The sequence below is a fragment of the Oncorhynchus nerka genome, linkage group LG28, assembly GCF_034236695.1.
Source record: "Oncorhynchus nerka isolate Pitt River linkage group LG28, Oner_Uvic_2.0, whole genome shotgun sequence".
Taxonomy (NCBI): Eukaryota; Metazoa; Chordata; class Actinopteri; order Salmoniformes; family Salmonidae; genus Oncorhynchus; species Oncorhynchus nerka.
This window is the reverse complement of record NC_088423.1, coordinates 79,290,010-79,303,840: the sequence shown is the minus strand read 5'-3', so window position 1 is coordinate 79,303,840 and position 13,831 is coordinate 79,290,010.

The following is a 13,831-nucleotide window of genomic DNA, read 5'->3' as shown; positions in this document are numbered from 1 at the left end:
GGATATGTCCAAGCTTGAGTCTCCTCTGCTCTGCTACAGGTAGCTAGCTCTCTCATTGGATATGTCCAAGCTTGAGTCTCCTCTGCTCTGCTACAGGTAGCTAGCTCTCTCATTGGATATGTCCAAGCTTGAGTCTCCTCTGCTCTGCTACAGGTAGCTCGCTATCTCATTGGATATGTCCAAGCTTGAGTCTCCTCTGCTCTGCTACAGGTAGCTCGCTCTCTCATTGGATATGTCCAAGCTTGAGTCTCCTCTGCTCTGCTACAGGTAGCTCGCTCTCTCATTGGATATGTCCAAGCTTGAGTCTCCTCTGCTCTGCTACAGGTAGCTAGCTCTCTCATTGGATATGCAACATCCTGACTGTGGAGCTTAACTGATTAACCCAGCCAGTCACCAGATTAATTAGTCCCGTAAATTACGCCATCATTAGTCAATTGATTATTTCTAAATAATTACACTAAATGCATGGCATGAGGTGGGTGCCGTCGCTGTCAAATTCAGGATTGCTCTCACACACACTAATAAAGCTATTGGAAACATTTCAGTATTTCTACATAGGGAAAAAACATTAGTTGGCTTGTGTTTTTTCCACAACATTGGTTTTGCATAATGGAGCATTGGAGGAGAAGCCAAACCTAAACCAAAATACAAGGAAAACAACCTCATATGACATTGTCTTCAGCAGTTCTCATTCTATTTGCTTTGCACTGAGCTATTGTACATGAACCCAGTCTGTCCTGCCAGGTCTATGGCTCTGAATTGGACTGTTATACAACCATTTCACGTTAGCACATCTGTGATATACAAAACATCCCTTACCTGCACTCACTGAAACACATGTATCAAAGAGGCTTTTTGAATAAATGGTCTAAAAGCAAATACAAACTATCCAGATGAGTCTATTATCCTATTAGAGCCACTCAGAACAGTATGATACAGGGGAGATAAAGAACAGGCCAGGCCCAACAGAGGACATTAAATGGGAGCAGGCAGGCAGGCAGGCAGCCCCCCTCCAACTGACCACTTTCTGTTCTCAGAGAAACAGCAGACCAGAGCAGAGAAGAGACAGTCTGTGTCTGGGCTTAGAGAACGGGTCCTGCAGGGTTCAGATGCGGCCTAGCTAGTGAACGCCACAACCTCTCCCTCTCTCTTGAATCGAACAAATAAACTGCTACCATAGTCATATTTTTGTGTATGCAAGATGGAATTCAACACCAACAAATCATCTACACGCACAAACAAATGATTCTGCTGGAAATGAAAAATAGGTTATTAAAGGCAAACATTAACAAATATTGAATATGATTTGTTCTCATCTTATCAAAGCGGCCTGCTTTTGTTGCACATCCAAAGGCAACTAGGGATTGATTCCCTGGCTTGACATCAGCACACAAAGCTTCAGAGGAAAGAGGCAGCCGGGAAGGCAGGGTGGCAGGCATGAACAAGCCACCCAAGATTACCAACAATCCTCTAGCCAGGACCCCCCTATGAGACGGTGTGCCTTTGGATGTACAGTATGTGTGCACAAAATGACTTTTCTAGTAGGGCTACATACGGCGTGCATCTCCTGGATACACCATGCTCTCACTTTGACTTACTACGCTTTGTTATGTTCTGACTTCACACAAGCAAATAGTCTCAAAGGGGATTTGGGGAGAAATGGTTAGTTAAGACAGGTGAAGACTAACACATGATGACACTGTGTTTAATGAATTTGAAGTCTCAATGTAAGGTAAAAGAAAGGAATGAAGAAAGGAATGAAAGAAGAAAGAGTGAAAGAAAAGCTTGCATATGAAGAAAGTAGAAAGTGGGGAAAAATCCCATTCCAAATAGCCCCTAAAGCAGCCTCTTTAAAGAAGCAGTCTCAGCATAAGGTAATCCCTTAGCAGATAAAGAAGTTCTTTCCACTCATAATCAACATATACAGTAATGCATCATTTTCTGCAGATAGCAAGAGCAGAATTAGTTCAAATTATTTTAAGTTTTTGTTAATTGCTTTTGGTGCCTGAAGCAGTTCACTGCAGTGGCTCGTGTCTGATCACTGCTAAACTACTGCAAAGTTTACATTCGCCTGCATTAGCGGCCCCCTAATTCATGGACTTTTCTCCCAGCTCTAAAGTAATGGTTTATGAAGCATTCAGGTCTTTATCTGTGTGTACACCTCCAATGTGATCGCGGGGCTAAATGATATTTCCACTAACACCCATCCTTTAAAGAAAAAAAAGCAGTGGGCATGCATTTCCGTGGACACAATCTAATACTCCCGATCCCAATGGGGCATTTACGGAGGGTTTTATAACTCTAATTATCTTCCACAATTACAGTATATCAACTTTTAGTGGCCCATTGTACTCCCGTAATACATCAAGTGGACAGGTGGCTCCACCACGTAGAGTATTGGTCTCGCATTGGCTAGCAAAGAAACACAAGTTCAGGAAGATGCAGTGCTCCATCCCTGGGTGATTATGAAGATGGCATATTGAGTTTTTAATAGAGTGGCACCAGGAGCATTGGAGCACATCCTTGCTTGTAATGCAATCGCAATGAGCCAGTGTGGCTTGACTAAGCCTCATTGTCAGTGTCAGAGAGAGAGGGCCATGCTGTGCTGTGCTGTGTGGGAAAACCAGCCTGGAATTAGGTTTTAGCATTTAAACACTAATTTCTCCCTGAGGAGGAATAAAATCCCAGAATGGTTTGGGGTATACAATTCCAGGTATAGACTGGGTATAGTCCCCCATTACAGGTAGATTCTCTAGTTTTTAGAATAAGTCTGGTGCAGGCAGAAATATTTCAACATATATCCACATTGCAGGGGCAGGTTGGCTACTTCTCTCTGAATCAAAATAGATAGACAGTGTGTGGCCTTGGGACAGCTTTTGGCCATTTCATGTCAGGATTGTATAGTAGGCAGATGGGAAAGTATACAGTATCAGTTTGTTTTGTGGATGTTGGAGGGGCTGGGAACTAGTCCTGATCATATACAGTACCAAGCCTTCCGACACAGACAGATAGGGCCCCCCACACCACAGCACCGGCTGCCTGCCGATGGCTGAGCCTCTGACTAAGCTGTTAATGTTCTGCAAAGAATGTGCAAATTGCAGAAACGAGTCCAAGTGTGGGCAGAAAACACTTCTGGTACTTAGAACCAGCGATGGAACAAATTTGGTCAAATTGGTAAAGTGCCCAAAGGGAGGAGGGAGATGTTCCACGGAAAACCAATTCCAAGCTTGGGTGAACTCGGGATTGTTTGGAAACTCTCCAATCTGGGGGCCTGCATTGAATTCCACGTCGGGCAGAAACTGAAGATTAGAATAAGGACCAAAAGTGCAGCAAAGGTACCACACAGGATGGTTCCTATAAAGTTGCATTACAGTTCCACTGTAGAAGCAAACATACACCTGTCACTAACAGCAACATTGCAAAATCATTGCGTATGGTTGCGTGTAGACTCATTCAGTGGGCAGCCATGGCTGACGTAGATTTAGGTGCTGCTTTGAGGAGTCTGTTTGGAAAGCAGCCTGTTTCCTGCTTTGATTTATTCCTGGTAGCACCAATTAAGCACAGCCCATTCCTGCAGGAACTGAAGAGCTGCTGATGGATCTGTCATGGGATTGCATGATCAAAGAGAAAGAGAAAGAGAGAGGGAGAGAGAGAGGGCAAAATCTCATGCAATACCATATTTATTAGGGATTTAAGAGGCTTGTACTACATGGTGTAGCCACTGAAACAGTGCAGATTAAATCATAAACAGCATAATGGAGACCTTAAAATAACATGTTCCAACACATTAACAAATTTCCAATGAATGAGCTCCCAAGATAATGTCAGTGAGACCTTGAAGCCTCCAAACATGCATTAACCCCCGGACCCCCTCAGTCCCCTCGGTCCAGCTCATAAGAGTCACTGAAACCAGATTCTGATTTATAAAATCATTAAATTCCTGGGTTGTGTCATATCCCTGCGGCTTTTTCAAATATACTGTACATTTTTAAGCACTGATAAGCCAAAGAACCATTTCAATGTGAGTCAAAATTGAGAGGATGTAAATTATTTGGCCGGATATCATGTTTTTTTCATAAGCTTAAAAAGATCTAGTATACACACTCCCCCATGCACGTGTGTAGGCCACCAGGAGCCAGTGTAGAGGGCCTGATTACTAAAGCCTGGTGATATGTAATACCACGTTCTACCTTCCACTCTACCATCCCCATCAGGACTACCAACAGGGGTTAATAGACACAGGGACAATGCACCATTCAAGACAATAACATAATAACAACATTCCCCCATTATTAAAAGAACATCTTTAAAAAAAAAGTGATATGAAAAATCCTCAGACAACAGCAATAGCAATGCACAGTAGTACACTGTGTTGTATAGAGCTATGCTGCAGGTTGAAGTTTGGAAAGGCAAACATAAAGGTGAGGAGTATGAGGGAGATGTGGGGGCTGGGAGGGACACGTTAAATATAAAGTGTGTGGGACCTAGAGTTAGCATGCCACCCAACCTCCCTCCCCAACTTCTGTCCTGGTGCTGCTTGACTGAGACAGATGGGGAAGGTAAATCAAGGCAGCTGAGTGGAGAGCGCTGGTGACAGCGCATTAGGGCCCCTCTGAATGAACTGTCACAAGTGCACGGCGAAAGTAAAGTTTGATCATACGTGGCCGCCGTCCTGTCAGACATCCTTAAAAGCAAATGGGGCCTAAGTGCAGCACAGCTCCGCCGAGGCTGAGATGACAGTTGGAGTCGGAGCAGAAAGGGGGCATCTATGCCCCATCCTCTCCTCCATCCCAGGGAGAGGAGAAGAGGACAATGAGGTGAGGAGGAGTGAGGAGGAGATGGCCAGGATCTCTCTCACCCTGTACCCTGGCCCTCCCAGTAAAAGCATCTGACAAAGTGTCAGCCTACCACATCATCATCCGTATCATTAAGGCCCAGGACCCAACTTTTATGCTGCTCTCGCAAACCTTCAAGGATCCGGACAAATTTTCCCCCAGCATGTGCATTTTCTTGCCAACACTGGAAAATCTAATTGGAAAAAGGTACTATTTTATTCATCAATATGATGGAGCTCTGAGTCAGAGTTGTCAGAGAGTGGCTCTAGGAGTGAAGCCCTGCGTGCTACTGGAGACTGGAGAGAGGCAGCACTGGGGGAATACTGTACATTAAATTCCATCCAGCCCATGTAAATGCCACTATATGTAAGTCCTATACACACAAAGCAATTACAGCTACTTAAGAGAAGAGCTCAGCTACATTACAATGATGGCAGTGACTGATTATACGGCAGTTGGCAGATCTAACTCATCTAGCGGACCACCATAATGAACGCAGGATTAAATAACTGTACAACATCAGTCTCGTAAACCCTAGGCAACAGTGACTCTTTTGGCATGGAGGAACTACGTCACTGCCAACGTCACAGCTTACATTTTTCTGAGTGCATTTCGCAAGTGGCTAGTTTTCATCAACTACCTTCACTAAAACTACTGCAAAGGCTTTGTCTGCAAACTTTAGTTTTGAATCACGTTTCATTGGGAGAGTTGTTTATCTGAAGAGGACCGACGAGGGAACAAATCTTTCCTCTTATTGAAGTTTCCAAAAAAGTCCATCATTTTACCTAGACCCTAGTCACTGTTGCCTAGCATTGGATTTTCAAGACTAATACAACATGGAGGCCAAGCAGAACTCCATTTCAGATACGACAGAGGCCTAGTTACTCCCAAAACATCATCCATCAGGCTAGAAAACAACATAATGTACAGTAGGAATCATTATGCAGGTACAAGGCACTGTCCCTTTCTATATTTTATGACTGAGTTCCAGGCCCCCAGTCAGTCAGTCACTCAGACCAGGCAGCGATGGGGAACATGTTTACCTCACCCCAGTCCCTCACTCAGATGCTGCTCCTTGGTGTTTGCTACTCCACTCTTCCATTAAACCGTGTGTAGAGGCCCGTGCCCACTGTTTAGACTGGCTCTGAGGTGCTTCTAGCTGTAGGAGACTGGCCTCCCCCATCCCCTCAAACCCACACTCACTGGGTCCCCTGTGGACCAGCACACCTTATTTCTGATGCAAAAGAGAACTTTCATAAGATGAGAGAGAAACAAACAAGGAAATATCCAGACATAGATTGAACTTTGTTGTTCTCAACCAATTTGTTTGGTGGGGGTTAGTGGGCAAATGGGCTGTTTTACAAATGGAATGCTTTAGACACTTAAAAATGCACTTGATGTGTGTGTAACGCTTGCGTATCCAATGTGGGATTATCATTAAGACATAAAAAATGCATACATTTTGCATACATGCAGCCATTTAGAATCCCTGTTGAACCCATCACGTGTTGTATTTGGTGCCTCAAAATATGACTTATGGTGTAATATACTGTAAGTACTAACCTATATGAGATGATTAAACTAAATAAACAGAATTGTACAGTATATGATTGCACCTAAAGCTCCCAAATCCAGCTGATGCTAACTCAAAAAGGGCCTCATCTCCTCTGGCTTTCCACAGCAACACTCAGTGGACGGGCATCGACCCAGGTCTAACAGTGCGTCTGGACCATCACGAACAGCCATTAAGAGCAATTCAAGTGGACGGAGGGAGCGCTTGACAGGTCCAATCTCAGTGACAGATGTCATTATAACCTGTAAAATGTGATACTGGCACTTTAAGGTTATATCACCTTACCCCTCTGCTCTGGTAGTGCTAGGCCCATCTGCTGGCTCTATAATAAGGCTGGCCTCTTTGTTGTGGGTCTAACAGGCAATCTCTGTCTTCCTGAAGAAAAGACTGACCATCCAGCCCTGAGTGCTTGATATACTAAAGCGTAATGAACATCTCTGCTGAAGAGCTAGAGAGTAAAGACAACAGGATCCTTGACTTCCTGACGGGCCGCCCCCAGGTGGTAAGAGTAGGTAACAACACATCCGCCACGCTGATCCTCAACACAGGGGCCCCTCAGGGGTATGTGCTCAGCCCCCTCCTGACTCCCTGTTCACTCATGACTGCACGGCCAGGCACGACTCCAACACCATCTGATCACCGACAACAACAAGACAGCCCATAGGGAGGAAGTCAGAGACCCGGCCGTGTGGTGCCAGGACAACAACCTCTCCCTCAACGTGATCAAGACAAAGGAGATGATAGTGGACTACAGGAAAAAGAGGGCCGAGCACGCCCCCATTCTCATCGATGGGGCTGAAGTGGAGCAGGTTGAGAGCTTCAAGTTCCTTGGTGTCCACATCACCAACAAACTAACATGGTCCAAGCACACAGACAGTTGTAAAGCGGGCACGACAAAACCTATTCCCCCTCATGAGACTGAAAAGATTTGGCATGGGTCCTCAGATCCTCAAAAGGTTCTACAGCTGCACCATCGAGAGCATCCTGACTGGTTGCATCACTGCCTGGTATGGCAACTGCTCCTCCTCCGACCGCAAAGCACTACAGAGGGTAGTGCGAACGGCCCAGTACATCACTGGAGCCAAGCTTCCTGCCATTCAGGACCTCCATACCAGGCGGTGTCAGAGGAAGGCCCTAAAAATTGTCAAAGACTCCAGCCACCCTAGTCATAGACTGTTCTCTCTGCTATACCGGTACCGGAGCGCCAAGTCTAGGTCAAAAAGGCTTCTAAACATCTTCTACCCCCAAGCCATAAGACTCCTGAACATCTAGCCAAATGGCTACCCAGACTATTTGCATTGCCCCCCCCCCCCCTCCACACCACTCTCTGTTGTCATCTATGCATAGTCACTTCAATAACTCTACCTACATGTACATACTACCTCAATTAACCGGTGCCCCCGCACATTGACCCTGTATCGGCACCTCCCTGTATATACTGTTAATTTTTTCTGCTGCTCTTAAATTACTTGTTACTTTTATCTCTTATTCTTATCTGTATTTTTTTTAAAGTGCACTGCTGGTTAGGGGCTCGTAAGTAATCATTTCACTATAAAGTCTACACCTGTTGTATTCGGCGCATGTGACTAATAACATTTGATTTTATTTGATTTGAAAGAGAACTGTTAGTGTGTAGATAAAGATGCTCTCAGACCAGGCTAGCTCGTCTTCTTGGGTCTCACGTTTATTCAAAAGGAAGGTTCGGAAGATCAAGGTTATTTCCTCTCGGAATAAATCAGAGTGTATTGCACACCCCACTATCTTTGAGAGATACACGCACACGTTTATTAGTTGCCAAACACTTGATGCGTCACCCCATCGCCCCGGGCCCTCCAAAGTCCTTGAAACGAGGAGCTGTTAAAAACATACTTTAAGTTTCATCATAGCCACAGTTCAGATGACAATTATGGCAGCCCAGGTTTAATCGTAGCATCAGGTAGTTCATTTTCTCAATGTCAACATGAAGCCCTGTCAAAAAATGAATGCCCTCTTTCTCTGGGCAGATAAGCAAGCTTCAGTACACCAGGCTCATTCAGAGGAAGAAAACATGCAAGTCGCTGCCTTGTGACGGGAAAGTTTTCTTTTTTTTCTCCTCCCCCTCTTCTTTTTTCAGAAAGCCACCCAAGAAGAGATTAATCATGAAGGGAAAACTCAACTTCACCCTCTAGCTGCAGGTCACAGTTCTTATTTCGTGTGGAATTGGCTTTGGGAAAGCAGAAGGCCTGCCGGGGGGCAGGGACCTGATATGAGAGGAATTTGAGAATGAAGCAGAGGGGATTGATTAGCCCACTTCATATCCCACACTCCGTAAGCACACTCCAGCTGCAATCTAACACACCGCTGAGCTGAATAGACAAGAGAAATTGGATTCCTTCCTAATATTTAACCTTCAAGTCAGCTCTAACAGCTGTTGATGGGTTGCTCTCCCAGGTAGTTACAGGAGCACATTTTACACGCCGCATAAGAGAGAGAAAAACAGAGATGTGATGACTTTTCTAGAAGTTATTCAATTACAATGGTGCAAAGAGCTGGCATGCCGTGGATACAGGACACCTGCAGATGACTAACTAACAAATTGATGCTCTAAATAATTATTCCCCTAGAAATGTGTGAATGTATGCAGGCATGCATAAACACAGACACACGAGCACAGACATTTCAGTGCGTGTGTAATTAATACCAACAGTTAGGATAAAGGATGGATCTCATATTGCTGTAATGACCCTGGTTTATGTTCTTCGAATGGGCCCATCTTTAGACTTAGCACAACGCTTTAGAGAAAACATCTAGTTACTGTGGCATTCCAACCAATCATCACATTTCACTGACAGATGTCAGAACAAAGCATGATGGGATCTCGCCCCCTCACTCTTTAGTCTCAAGTGTAACTACTATTTAAGTCTGATTTCCAAAGGCATTGTACATGAATTTGACTTTGCCCAGATAGACTTACCTCATTCATATTTTGATTGATCAGCAGTGCTATTCGTAGGCACATTGACATATGGGGGGACATCAATTGAAATCTAGTGACTTCATTTAAAATCAAAAGAGATGCAGTCTATTCATATCCCCCATAACGTTCTCTATGGCAGCCTTTAGAATGTGTTGACGGGAGTGGAGGAGGTAATCATGCTCTTTTCTCAACTCATTAAGTCGAACAGTTTATTCCCAGCAAAGTGTTGCTCATTTGAATGGGCACAAGAGCGGATGTCTTATGATAATTTAGTGCTTAGAATGGCAGAATATTGAAACTGATTCATTAGTGGAGTCACACGTTTTAATATTAGCACCTTCTGTTCTATTACTGCAGTAATGCCTGAAGACATGGAGAGAGAGGCTCTCCTTCTCCTCAACCAACACTGCAGGCCACATAATCGGGGCAGGGGATGCAGTACTGCTCTAGGCCTGTGGCACAACATGGATTACCAGAGTGAATTTGAAGTAAATTAGCTATTAACTGACTTTTTAATTCCCTAAAATGAGTTTGTCGTTTCCATTTTTAAAAGCATATTATAAGTGTGAGAAAGCAATTCAATAAAGTGGTCTGGTACAAATCTATACTTAAATGAAGCATTACATTCAATTACAGTTTGGCTTTTATCTTTGCCTTTAGTTGATATAACCAATTAATCATACTGAGATGTTCTTAATTCATTATGGCTTCTCTTCTCTATGTTTGTCAGTGTGTGTATGCGTTCACGTGCGAGAGAGAGAGAGAGAGAGATATCAAGGGGAAGAAATGGATAATGCTCTAAGTTCTGAAAATGAGGTGTTCACAACGTGTTGCACAAATTCTCTCCCTACTTCACCTTTTAACAATGACTCTCACTATATCCATGACTTAATTCTACTGAGTATATCAAATAAATGCTAACTCTATCTTGTAGAGACACTATTAAGGTTTTGCGAAGGAGGATGCTCATCCAGACATGAGCTGAGTGCATAACAGTAACAAAGCAAAGCCCAACAAACAGTCCCCTTTTCCTGGAGTTTCCACACAATGACTATCGAGCAAACACACAAACACCAACTCACTGGGGAGCCTGGGCACCAGAAAACTATCTCACAACACAAATTAATTGGAGAAAAAAAATACTAATTCTGACATTCCCCGAAGAGAGTCTTTCATCTTATAAATAGTGGCTGCAGACTTGAGTATTTTTTGCTTAAGTAACACAGCCTAGCAGATGATGGGAGTCATTTCCCTCTGTCCCAGGGGCCCAGCATCACAAAGAACACTTGTTTAGCGACTTGCCGATTGGGTCCCAACACAGGCTGTGACTGTGCCCAACCTCACCTAGAAACCTGCTCTATTTACATTCTGCATCTCCAGACGCTCCGCGCCAGGCGCCTTCTGAAGGGATGCTACATCCCAGACATGGCATCAGAAACACACACATAAATTAGTCTCTCTCCCCTATCTCCCCCTCCATCTTTCTCTGCTCCTCTCATCCCCCTCATTTGTCCCATGGCTTCTTCCTCACATCACAGTTCACGTGGAGGAGAGACTCCGATTCAACTTTTAAGTTTCCTTGTTTAATTACTCTCTGTATTTCTATTTCCTCAGGCTGAAGTGTGAGCCATGCTTTCCTCTTTTTAAGTCCTGAAACTTACGTTTAATTGAGGGTTGGATACGTCATTTTGAATAAAACAACAGTGTAAAATAAAGTTCACTTGAACTTACACTTGAAATCCCAGAGCTGCATCCATTCTATAAAACGTAGTGATGTTTTGAGTTGACTTTACGTGTGGTATCGTCTCTGACTCTTTGCTGAGGCGCTCTGTCAACCTAATTTCCCTGACACATTCATAGCACATGTTTTGGATCTGCTCCTGTGCCTTTCATTCAGTAGACTGGTTGCAGTAGACTGGAGTGGAACGGGGCCCAAAAAGAGGAAGAAAAACTGTGCCTCCCAATCTGCTCATCTGTGAGAGGGGAGAAGACATAGCGACACTCCACGGTTGACTCTTTAAACTCTGGCCCCCAACCTCTCCTCTCCTTGTCTGTCCAGACAGTCACACTCCATGCTGGCACATCATTTGCTATCGCTCCAAATGCCCTCATTCATTTATCGTCCCCAGTGAAACCTCATATACCAATCACTGACATTTATTTTATTTTTTCTAATTAAATATAATTTTGAAGCTCTTTAAATCCAGCTTCATCCAAATACACTATCATTTTTTTTCATTTGCTTTTGTACATGATATAAGACATAAACTCAATAATTTATTAAATTACTTTTCCCATTCATTTCCTTCTATCTATAATTGATCTCTTCAGTCGAAATTCTGTTGTTCCTCTTACTCAGCCAGTCTGCGGAGAGGCTGCGTGATATCACTGTGAACACTGGACCGCCAGCCCCCCTCCTGTAGCCCCCCTCACACAGAAACACTCCATTATTCTGGACCTCTGTTTGTATGGCAGGGTTAGGGATGGGCCTGGGGCCTGATTTAGACAGGGTGGTCAAATGCAATGGATCTACCCCTCTACCAATGTTACTCTTTAGGATATGAAAACACATTGGAAGATATCTTCTATAAACTCAAATAGTCTGAGGTGTAAATATGGAAAGTGGACCTTTGTGTAAAGCCAAACCTTGGACTCCAGGAAGAGTAGCTGCTGATTTTTCAGTAGCTAATGGGGATCCTAATAAAATAAATGAAATAATATTATTTTTCAAGCATACTGCAAAATTCCTAAAGAGACACATCATATTAGATACTTTCTCTCCTCTGATTTCACTGGTATTGTCATGCCAACGTATATAAATATGAATAAAGAGGTTTCAATATTGATGTTGCTGCTAGACACTTCTATTAAGTGCTCCCATCCAAAATATGACACACAATTATCTATTTAGGGTTAAGACTCAATCTGGCTGATGGAATAGGAGGGGGGTTGTTATCCACATAGGAGATTTCCACATATCTTCTCCCTCTTTCTCCCCCAATTGAGACCCTTCAGTTGAGAGTGCAACGGAGACAATGTCAGGGAGAAATATCAGGAAATAATAACCTGGGTTGTGAACAACAGCGATGAGTATTAAGCTCTGCCCTGATCCTCTAAGCATTCTCAGCAGCCAGCTTTCAATAGCAGTTGTGTAGAGGAGAGAATTACTATATTACTGAGAGAGAGAGAGAGAGAGAGAGAGAGCGAGAGAGAGAGAGAGAGAGAGCGAGAGAGAGAGGAGAGTGAGGGGAGAGCGAGGGGGAGAGAGGAGAGAGAGAGAGAGAGAGAGAGAGAGAGAGAGAGAGAGAGAGAGAGAGAGCTAAACAGCCTCTGCAAATTGGGCCATAATTAAATGCTTACAAAATTCCATGCTTAGCTCATTTTAAAATTCAAGTGCTTCTTTGAAGCAATTTCCTTTCTTTAATTACAATTTCCTGTCTAGTTTGACATTTACAATGCAATCTTCTGGAACGTGTTTGTGATTTATTATTCCTGCCTCTATCACAATGTCATTCGGAAGAAATTAGTTTATAAAATAAGAACTCAAATTATTATGGCCTTTGACCAATAAAGCTGGCTCATTATTTCAGGCCGGAGAAAAGATGAACATTTCTGACAACCAAATAGAGGGGGGATCAGTGAGGGAAAGCAATTGTTAAATTTTCAAAAAAAAAAGTGCCTTTTCTAATAAGAAAACGGAAAGTAGGGGATATAAAGCAATCTCTTCCAGGAGAAAAATAGAGAGTTGTTTGATGGTATCCAAGTTCTCTGAATGTGAATGTCTCTGTGGTTCTCAATACAGCTGCTCCACATTTGTGAATATTCATGTGGTCATGCCTGTAATCTCAGAGAGATCCGACAATGCCTGGATGTTGTGGGAACTGAACACAGAGGTTCTTAGCTCCCCAAAACAATTGGCCCATGTATCCCCCCAGCTAGTGAAACAATGGAGGTTCTTGGGGGGTGAAGGCATCTCCCGGTCTCTTGGGTTCAATCTGACTAATACTAATATTTGCCAAGGGTCTGAATATCAAACAATATCTTAGTCTGAGATAATATCCTCCTTTCATCTGAGACTCACTGTGAAGGCCTGAATCAAGGACCAGGGATGATCTCAGCCTTCATCCTCTCTTCACCAGCAACATCAAACCTTCTCCTCAGATAGGCCTAATGACATTCCCTGCCACATTCACTACAGTTGTAAGAGATCTGAGCTCAGCTCCCCATAATGTGTTACAAATCTCTTCACAGGTGTTCAATTATATCAAGAATTATCCCTGAAAAATATTATCTCATAAATACAGTAAGTGAAGCTTTCCCATAGTGGATATCCATAGGAATAACCCTTTTTAATTAAAGACAATTCCTACTCTAAATAAAGAAGCTTTGCCAGTAATTCCTATTACGTCATGTGGATGTGAACTGCCATCATGCAAAGTGCATGTAAGAAACAAACAGGTGGGCTGA